The sequence below is a fragment of the Gossypium hirsutum genome, chromosome D04 (assembly GCF_007990345.1).
Source record: "Gossypium hirsutum isolate 1008001.06 chromosome D04, Gossypium_hirsutum_v2.1, whole genome shotgun sequence".
In the NCBI taxonomy this organism is placed as follows: domain Eukaryota; kingdom Viridiplantae; phylum Streptophyta; class Magnoliopsida; order Malvales; family Malvaceae; genus Gossypium; species Gossypium hirsutum.
In genome coordinates, this window is record NC_053440.1 from 54904289 (window position 1) to 54915880 (window position 11592).

Consider the following 11592-nt stretch of genomic DNA (forward strand, 5'->3'; position numbering starts at 1 on the left):
TATCTTAGAACTTACTAGGGTATTGGTCGTCTTGTATTAGTGGATATTTTGGTGGGAATTACGATTGTAATTTATCTTTATATCAAGTCCAAAAATGCTTATAGATGTGAGACTTGAATAGGTTAAATGTATTGAAGTTTTCACTTAGGGTGGATTTGGATGGGCGATTGGGTGCGGTGCAGTACGTTTAGTTTATTTTTTGTCTCACGCTACAGTATCGTTATAGTGTCTAATCTCACTGTTGCCGCTGTTTTTACACTAATCTCAGGTAAACGTACCGCCCATCCAAACTCACCTTTAATCTGTTCATCTAGAACCTATTTCAAAGAGTTCATTTTATAAGTAGACATGTAACTTGGTACCTATTTTTATCACTAGAAATAAAATAAAAAAATATGCATTTATATAGTTTCAAACTAGGGTACCATATTTAATATCTGAAAAGTGGTTGAAAAGAAAGAACTTTTCTTTTTCTTTTTTTTACGTTTATATGAGTTTGAGTCGGTGCTAATTGATTTAGATTTAAAAACCCTTGATTTTATCATTTTTATTTTTACAAAGTATTTTCAGTGAAAAAAGTAAAAATAACATTTTATTGTTTTCTAATTTTCACATCTTTTTTTCATTTTCAAAAAACCATTTTTGAAATTTCTAAGTAAACATGTTTTCTTGAGTGTTTTTCAAGAAAATGAAGCTTAAGTTTTCAGGTGGAGAACTTGGTGGGAAGCAGAGGCCGACAGTACTTAATGGTGGCCTAGGGACAAGCTAAACTTTCAGAAATTTTTAATATTTCTCCCTTTTTAGAAAATTTTAATGAAGCCCTCAAAATTTTTAGAAAATTCATTTCTCTCTTGAAATTTTTTAAAATTTTAATTAAACCCTCTTAGATTTTTTGAAAATTTTCTTTAATCCCACTAAACTTTTAAAAATTTTACTAAACCTTTAAAATTTAATTCTGAATTTAAAAAGGTTATATTCATTAAATAATATTGTGCCTTACTAGCATTTATTTTATCTAAATTGCAATTATCACGAGACATGAATATCAAGCATAATCGACTTACCATGCAGCATGAATTTCAGAATCTAAGTGCTTGTCACAAAAAAAAACCCCCATGTACGACAAATATCCACCATATTACAATCGATTTGGGGTCAGATGTTAGATTTGATGACATTAATTTAACAAGTCAGTTGATTGAATGTTAATATAATAATATTATAGTAAAAATATTATAAAGGTTTTTTATATGGAGTTCAATTTTATTTTGTTCTTTAGAGGTGATAATGTCATTTTGGTAGAAATAATTTTAGTCGGAGAAGTTCTTGATAGTCATTTTATGAAACTATGAGCTATTTATAAATTGATATAAAGGAATTAGAGGATTCGTATCCATCATATTCCTAGAGCTCATAACACAATTGCGGATTTCATAGCCAAGCATGTTGCCACAGGTTTCACAGGTAACTAGTTGTTTAAAGAACCCCACATTTTGTGTGGGAGCTAGTTCAAAATGATATTATGGGTTTTTGATTTCCTAGTTACTTTTGTAATTGCTTAATGCTATTTTATTTACCAAAAAAAATTTATCTCATTTACTTAAAAAAATGAGTAAATTAATCTCTATATGATAAATTCATTTGTCATTTTTATTGAAAAATCAATCTATCTTTACTATTAAAAATTGGCGTGACTTGCAAGATAATCAAACAGTTATATATGGCATGCCACTTGTACCTAATGCTGACGTACAAGGACCAATTTTTAACAGAATGATTATTCTTTGATCTAACATACATGGACTAACTTGTCCATTTTTTAAATTGAGAGTGAAAAATTATCTGACTTTAAGGACAAAAACTTTCACAATACTTTTAAATAATATTATATTTAGAGACAAACCTATTCTAATTTCTAAATAATCAGAATTCAACCTTAGTGGATCATTTAAATTGGGGGTGGAGTGGTATAAAAACGTGGATGTTTGTGCAAAAATTATTAAATTTACATATTGTAATAATATCTTCTTTTCGATTTCATGGTTGATTTAAGTTTAATATCATTAGTTTTTTAATGGAATTATATATCATTTCGTATTTAAATTTGATATTTTTTAATATGGTATTTGTTTTATTTTTTTGTTTAATTTAGTATTTATATTTGATAAAAGTTATATATTTTTTGTGTCCAAAAGTAATAGTGTTAATTTTTTTAGTATTTAATTCGAGTTTTAGGGTTGATTTGATGAAAATTAATTGTTAATATTATTAGGTTTGAAATTTTCTTGATTTGTTAATAGAATAAATTTAGTATAACTATGAAATTTGTTTAATTTTGCATTTAATTTGTCAAATGGAGCCCGATAATTGTGATTTAATTCAGGTTTTAGAGTTGATTTTACGAAAGTTAATTGCTAATATTATTAGCTAATAATAATTTTTTTATGAAATCAACCCTAAAACTCAAATCAAATATTAAAATTGTTAAAAATGTATTAACTTTTGTCAAATACAAAAATCACATTCGACATAAAAACAAACAAACATAAGTACAGCATTAGAAAAAAAAGCAACAAATTAAGGTACTAAATTATGTTTTAATTATTATTTAATTGACTAAATATTTATTTTAAATTAAATAATTGATCTAGAGTAAAATTGAATTAAGAGATAATAAATTTTAATAATTTGGAATAAAACTACACATGCATTTTTAATAGAGTAAAAATATTATTGAGTTCAAAATTAATTAGAAATCCAAAATTCCCTTATTTTACCCATTTGGGCAAGTAGGATTGGAAGCCTAAAAGCAACACCTGCTTGCTTGTGTCACCCAAGGAGGTGGAAATTAGCTACGATGGTCCAACTAATGACTCTTGGGAGGGCAGGCCATTGATTTTTTTTTCCTCAGCAAAGATATAAAATTTTATTGAAGTCTCAATGAAAACATCAAAACATAACAACAAACACACCTAAATCAATCCCAAACATACACCTAAAGGGTCTTAGTGAAGACCATCCGATGGATGTTGTAGGCCTACCTACTAAATCACTAATGATAGGGAGAATTTAATGATCATGGGGTTGAGTAGGGTGTGAAAAGATTTAATGATCATGGGGTTGAGTAGGGTGTGAAAAGAAAGAAAGTGAGTTTAGGCAGTCATAAATTAAATAATTTATCACCACAGTGGTTGAGGCAATTATATGAGTAATGCTATGAGCAATGTCAATTGAATCTGGCATTACATAAATCATATAACTGTCTTATTTAGTATTAACAATATTTTAAAACAAAGCAGTTAGGTATAATGTTTGCTGGTATTTTTGACGTATGTTGATACAGATTTGAAGATCGATCCCTTTGAAAAAAGTTATCTTGGAGATTAAATCGAATTAGATAAACAATTAGATTCTTCGATTTAAGGAGACTGAGTCGGATAATTTGGTAAAATATCTTGAAGACTTTTGACTTATCTTGAACTTCCGAGAGTGATTCGTATTTAGATGCAAAAGTGAAATTGTTATACTAATATGTTTACATCCTTATTCTTTCTCGATTTCACTTGTAATTATCGATTAAGTTTTTATCCTCTGCTGTCCTATTTTAGCAATTATCGATTAAGTCTTTTTAGTGTAATTCTCCCCTTCTTGGAAAAATAACTCGTACCCGAGTTAGGTTTATCCTCTGGGTATGCTATTTCTGCAAAAGAAATCTTTGACTTTCGTTCCTAGAATCCCATTCTCCTTTAGACTCATTCGGTGATGCCGTAATGCGGCAAGCTCAACAGTCTTACCCCAAGCATAAGCGATAATTCTGTAAGCAACCCCTCAGGTACAATATTGTTAAACCCTATACATAATAATTCTACACATTTAAATAATAATAATAATGTTGAGTGTTTTTTTTATCTCCCTTGGGTAGTGATATCTATATATTTATATGATATAGATATTATTTATTGACATGATATGACATGTTAGGTAGACTTCATGCATATAAACACGTATATTATTCTACACTCAACACGTGTTTATAAGGTCTTATGCACATGTTACCTTGCAAGATGACGAACTTGATCTGCGAGCCGATCCTACGAGCTCATTATGGTCCAGTCCAAATCTATTCGGGCTTTGAGTTGATAATGATAACTATCCTAACAAATATAATAATAACAATAATATATCTTCCGATTAAAAACATGTGTTTAATTTGGTTTCAATAAAAGAAAATTCATATATGGAAAGCACTTTTGGGTGAATGCATATTAAAGATGAACCACCGACTGAGTGAAGAATAATCACATATACACGACACGATCATGTTAATTACTTGTTAGGTTAAAAGCAAATCTCTTTTTTGAGACAAAGATTAAAAATAAATCTTCTAGCCTATTAAAATGCTTTTGAAATAAATAGATTGTTGTATTTAGCGAATCAAGGTTGCTTAATTTTACCTTTTAATTTCTCTAAATTTATTTAAAAAATAGTTACATTTTTTATTATCTAGATGATATAGGTTTAAACATTGTTAATGTTTTCTCCAAAATTATAATGATAAAAAAATAATACTTTACCAATTAAGTTTAGTTCGATTGGCATCGACATTGTTGCCAATACAAGAGATCATGGGTTCAAATGCGTTGAAGCGCATTATCTTCTTATTTAAGAGTTGAGGAGGGATTATACAAGTCTCAAGCATGTATACTAGTTTCAACTTTCACTTGCTTAATAGCAACTTAAACTTGTTCATAATAACTAGTTCATAATCTAGGCAGGGACGACATCAAGGGAGCAAGTAAGGGCCCTGACCCCAAAATAGCAAATTATCATTTTAATCCCTTTAAGTTTTTAAAATTATAAATGAGTTTAATGGTAAGAATGCACTTAAACCTTCCCAAAGATAATTTTTTAAATTTAATCCCTTTAAAATTTTAAAATAACAATTACATACAAAAATATAAAATTTTTAGCCTTAAGCAACTGGTTTATTCTATACTATATATGTATGTGCACAACCCTTTCCCTCACTCCTTCTAATGTCTTGTAAACATTCCTGCTAGGTTGAGGTTGCCTCTTTGCTACTAATCCCACCCTCCACTCATTGGGAATCTCCATTGATAATACTCTGGAATGACATATTTTTATGTATTAATTACATATTTATTTTGAGTATGATCCTACTAATTTGAGGTATTTATGGTTTTTTATCTTGTAGGGACTAAATTGAAGGAAAAAGGAAATTTAGGGGCAAAAAGAGTAAATTTGAAGATAAAATGGGCCAGCATGTGAAATAGGAAAGAAGTGGTGCCAAAAATGCATAGTGTGGAAGACTTGGGGGCAACAGTTCAAAGAAGAGATTTATAAACACAAGACTCTATTTAAATTTTAATTATATTAGGATTATTGTTAAGATTATTATTTAGATTTAATTTTAGCTTTTATCTTTATTTATCTTTTAGAATTTAGATAGGAATAAACTAGGTTTTCTGAGTACTATAAATAGGGGAAAGAGTGACACAAATTGCACTCATCTTTTTTGGAAAAACTCCTTCTCCCAAAAAGCTCTAGCTTTTTGTTCCTTTTATTTTTCAATAAAATTCTATTTTATTAAAGTTATTTCTTTTTTTCCCAAAAAGCATGAGCCACTAAACTCATCTAGCCAAAAATTGTCGAGATTCCCTAAAAAAGGGTCATGAGGCTTAGAATCCGCACTTAGCCTTCTTAATGAGTATTCATCATTTCTCCGTACTACATGACTGACGCTTTCGTTCATGTCCCTTCAAAAGTGATATTTTCATCTTGTGCAAAGGCGGCCGCTTTGTATGTTTTGGGAAGGTTGCATAGTTGGTTCGTTAGCTTACTGGGCCAAGGGTTGTCGAGACCAAAACACAAGATGGCGAGGTATTTGCCATTAAGAAGTGATGATCTAGTGTAAGACAGTCCCACAAAAGCGACGGTTGGCTAGAGTCAGGTTCCTCTAAATCGTAAGTCTAAAATCTAAGTGGAGCTGGTGGTCGTAGGCGTCCCCTTCCACTATAAATGGCTTATTCTGTTTAAGAAGGATCACCTAAAAGCCTAGGATTGAACCCAAGGAGGATCGAGATAATCGGAGGCTGGAATCTCTCCATAAAAAAAACTCTCTTTTCTCAACTTTGTTTATTTTTACAATTTCAATTTCAATTTACACAATCTCAATTCAACCAAACTTTTATTTCTATTTTTTTATTTTTCCAAGGTACGCCATTTTTTTGGGCACAACTCTACCCAGGTTCTCGAGGAACAGGAACTTGTACAAATCTAGTCCCTGAGAATTTGACCCTACTTCTCTTATACTATTCTTTTCGTTATTTTATAGGGATAAGATATTTTTGGTGCTTTCAACAATGCATCCAATTTTGGCGCCGTTGTCGGGGACTAGTAACGTACTAATCTTGTTTCTTTTGTTTCTTATGACCAGATCTACTCCAGGTATTCTTACGTTTGATTCAGAGACAAAGAAGACTGCGAGAGCTAATCGTAAGGAAATAAAGCTACGTAAAAAGCAGTTAGGGTGGTAGGGACTCAAAGTAATAGACCGCCAGAAATAAAAGCACGCGATGAAGTTGAGTCTAAGGTTAACGAAAACCCTACTCGAACACTAGAGAATGAAAGAATAGGAGTTGATCCACCAAAAAAATGTTTAACGCTAGGGTTAATGAAATCCTGAATCTAGCACATCAACTTATGGCTCAAAAGATTCGAAAATTGGCTAAAGCTCCTGCAGAACAATCGTCGTTATGCATTGCTTATCCTACTATGGATACTAATTTTGAACTAAAGTCAGGACTAATCCAATTACTACCAACTTTCTGCGGATTACAAAATGAAAATCCACACAAATATCTAAAAGAGTTTCATATGGTTTGTCTCAGTATGAAACTTTAGGGCGTAACTGAGGATCAAATCAAATTGCATGCTTTCCTTTTTTCTCTAACAGCTTTTGTTAGGGAATGGTTATTTTATCTCCCCCTAGATCTATTACAACTTGGACTGATCTTTTCCGTTTGTTTCTCAACAAGTCCTTCCCAACATCGCATGCAGCTGAATTAAGAAGGGAGATCTTTCGGATAAGGCAAAAAAATATGGAGTCTCTTTACGATTATTGGGAGCGATTCAAGAAATTGTGTGCAAGTTGCCCACAAAATGGTATAACGGAACAGTCTCTACTCCAATACTTTTATGAATGCTTGAAATCCATAGAAATGAACATGGTAGATGCCGCCAGTGGAAGGGCGTTGGTCAACATGACTCCCTAACAAGCAAGAGACTTGATATCCATGATGGCTACAAATACTCAGCAATTTTGAGCCAATCCTGAATCCACTAGAAGGGCTCACCAACTAAGTAATTCAACCTTAGAAGATAAAGTTGATAGCCTTACTAATATTGTGAATTCTTTTGTTACAGAAAAAGTAAAACCGGCCCGACTATACGAAATTTGTGCAACACTTGAACATACAATTGATGCATGTCCTAGTTTGTATGATGATATTATGGCCCATTTAGATGTTGTGGGGAACTTTCCTAGGCCACCAAAAAGGCGATATGACCCCTACGCTAATACCTATTGTAAGGCCCAATTTTGGCCCAGGCCCGCCTAAATAAAAAAAGAATTCTAAATATAAATTCAAAGTCCAACAAACAGTCCAAAGTTACAAAAGTTCATCAGCAAGCCCAACACCGAATTACCCAATACACCCCAGCCCAATAACCACCAACCCAGTGCAGGAAAAGACCCAATCAGTTTCTACAAACCCTAGAGACCAAAACCCTAAGCCTTCAGCCGTCGTTGCCCGCACGTGCACCTCCTTCTCCCCACGCCTCCACGCGCTGCGCCGTGCCACGTCTTCGTACGACACCTGCAACAATGCAACAAACACCTGCAACGCACAAAGCAACAGAGAATGCAACAAACGCAAAAGGAGAATAGCAGAGAAAAATAGCAGGAATTTAGAAAAATTACCTGTAAATTTCTATTGTATTTCCGGCTATATAAAGTCGTTTTCGATTTTTGTAAAGGGATTCTCTTTTACACGGATGTTAAATAAAAATATATACGCATTCAGAGCAAAAATAAAAAGAAAAAAGGTGATTTCCTGGGTTTCGGGTTCATTTTTTGCGATTCTTTTTACTTTTCTTTTTTTTCGCGTTCATTAATCGTTTTAGAGGAGAAATATAGAAAAAGAAGTTAGAAAAGGAGAGGAGTTACTTACCTCGGAGGTGGGAGCGCCGCATCTCAGCTCACTCCACCGCAATCGGAGTCTGGGCTGGATGAACAGGGTGCTAGAGCGGCGCGACTCTAGACGAGAGGAGATTTTTTAGTTTTTTTCATCTTTTTCTTTTCTTTTCTGATTAGGGTAATAGGGTTAATGTTGGGTGAAGTGGGGAGATGAGAAACGACGTTGTATTGCCTGATTCAGTGGCTCTTAAACGGCGCCGTTTTAGGCTGCGACCCAATGACCCAACCTAGATGCGGTTAGATCCGCGTGTTCTGGAGTAGGGAGGGGTAATTGCGCGCCGAGTCCTTCTTGTTTTGCGCGGTATTTCAATTCAATACCCTTTTTATTTTTATTTCCTTTTTAAATTTAATCTTTTATTTTATTTTTGTTTCGATTTGATCCGCAACGAAGTGCTGCATTTTGGGAGGATGGGGAATATTTCCCAATTAGTCCCCCATGTTATTTGCGCACTGCATTTTTGTCCTTCAATTTAATTTATTTTCATTTTTTTCTTTCTGATTTTGTTTTAAAACCAATTTAATCCTTATTAGCTTGATTTAATTTGTTTTTTTTAACTTATTTTAAGTATTTATATTTCATTATTTTTTTGATGTATTTAATTTTTAAATCTAACTTTTTTTTATATTTGTAATTAATATTATTTTAAATCCTTTATGAATGTTGTTTAAATTTATCACATATTATTATTTTAAATTTATCATATAATTATTTTAAGTTTTCATGTATCATTCTTCAAATTTATTATGTATTATTCTATATATTTTTATGTAAATTTAATATTATTTATATACCATTTATGATATATTATTAATCCCATATTATTCTATTTTTACTTATTCTCATATATATAATTATTCTCTTTTAAAAACCCTACTTCATATTTCACTTGTTTCAACCTTTTGTATATTACTATTATGTATGTATATTATTCGGTATATTATATATTTTTCTTATGTATTTGTTTTAAATTCGTTTTGTTATTACATTTTTTTTACATAGTATTTCTTTTTATTTTCCTTTAAATCTATTGCAAACTCGTATATATACATTATTATGACGAAATTTTATGCATATAATTTATTGTACATTGATAATTTTGAATCTTCTTCCTTGCATGATTTTTATTTTACTTTAAAACTTATTATACTTTGTTTGTATTTATTTGCTTGATATTCCTTATAATTCATTTGCTTTTAATGTTAGTATTTGTAATATGTGATGTGAGATAATTGCTTACGTGTATTATATTGTTTGCTCATATCTATTGATTCTTTGTCGTTCATTAGCGTGCATCTTAATTCACGAATACCATTTCGCGTTCTACATTATTATTTCATTGTTTTATTCATTCAAAAGACTATGTTTAATATCATTTAAGTATCAAAACCAATTTATTCAAAAATATTCAAAACACTCGAAGTTTGGAATCCTCGAGAGAATTGAGCCCTAACATATTGGGTTCCAATTTTCCTCGTCGAATCTAAATAATCGAATTTTTTTAACATACAAATTTCAAATAAAAACTCATTCTCGAGAATTCGACACGTTGTGTCCTAACGCATTGGATATGACATGTTGTTTTCTCGAGGCGATGATTTTTCTAATAAATGAAAATTAAGGCAATATTTGATATTTAGGAGTTTTGTGAAATCAAGCCTTAACTTACTGGGTTTTGATTTTCTCGTTTGACCCGAATAATCAAATATCCTTCTCAAATGCAGGAGTTTTAAAAGTTAAAGGATAAACTTAATTTTGAAGATTAAAAATGTTGCGCCCTAACTCACTGGGTGTGACATTTTATTTCTTTGAAATAAGAGTGTTTTATTATTCAATTTATTCAAGTTAAAAGGATCGTATTTTAAAATCTTTTCAAATTTTGACATTAAGACATTAAGCAATCAATTCGGTACCAACTTTGGGCGTCACAAGGGTGTTAACCCTTCCTCGTGCGTAACCGACTCCCGAACCTGTTTTCTTAAAATTCACAGACCTAAAATTATTTTCAAGGTGATCTGATCACACCTCAATAAAAGACCGGTGGCTACTCCCAATTTTCATTTTTAAGTCGACAACTAAACTTTTTTTTGTTTTTTCAAAAAAGTGGTTTCGGCACCTATAACCCAGGATGGAAAGACCATCCTAACTTGAGTTATGGGGTCAACCCACAGTATAACTAGCCATACCAAAATCGGTTTCCACAACAGTCACGAGATTCAGGTACCTCTCTAGAAACCATGGTCAATAAATTAGCAGCTAATGTGCTTGATTTCCAACAGCAAATACAACGACAAACTCTTAATTTCCAAAAGGAAACAAAGGATTTTCAACAGAAAACTAGAGCTTCTATAAGTGAGTTGACCAAATCAATTGAGAGAATGAACTCACAAGGAAAATTGCCATCACAAATAGAACCGAACCCAAGACAACACACAAATACAGTGACATTACGAAGTGGAAAAGTACTAGAACCAATTCCTAACAGAAATTTTGGCTAAAATTCCACTCAAGAGAAGCACGAGAACAAAAAATAGGTCCGAATGAAACCTCCATTGCCTAAAATTCAACATCCATTTCTAAAATAGTTGCACCAACATTGGAAAAGCAAACAGGACAAAGAGATCCTCGAGACATTCAAAATGTCGAGATCAACATACCACTACTAGATGCCATTATATAAATTCCGCGATATGCCAAGTTCCTTAAAGAACATTGCACCAATAAGCGAAAATTAACTGGTAATGAAAGGGTAAGTATTGGTGAGAATGTATCCGTAATGTTACAGCGGAAGATGCCAGCAAAATACAAAAATAGGGGCATGTTCATAATACCATGCAAAATAGGCCACTTAGGCATTAAAAAAACCATGTGTGATCTAGGAGCTTCCATAAATGTAATGTATTTTTCCATTTATGAATCACTTAATGCAAGTTTTTTGACGAAAACAGGTGTTATCATTCAGTTAGCAGACAGGTCTATTGTGCATCCTGAATGAGTCCTCGAAGACGTATTAGTGAAAATCAATGGGCTTATCTTCCCTACAAACTTTTATGTGATAAAAATAGAAGAAGATAACACTCCTGGATCTTCAAACGTCTTGTTGGGCTGGCCTTTCCTTAGTACCTCTAGCACTAAGATTGACATGTGTACAGGCCAATTTTGGGCCACCCCCAAAACCCAACTAACCTAGCCCAATACCCTAAACCAACCTAGCCCAATCCTAAAACTACCTGAGCCCAATTTACAAACCCTAACAACCAAGCCCACTATCTAAAATTTTCAGCAGCAAACCCTAGCCACCAAAGTCTTTAGCCGC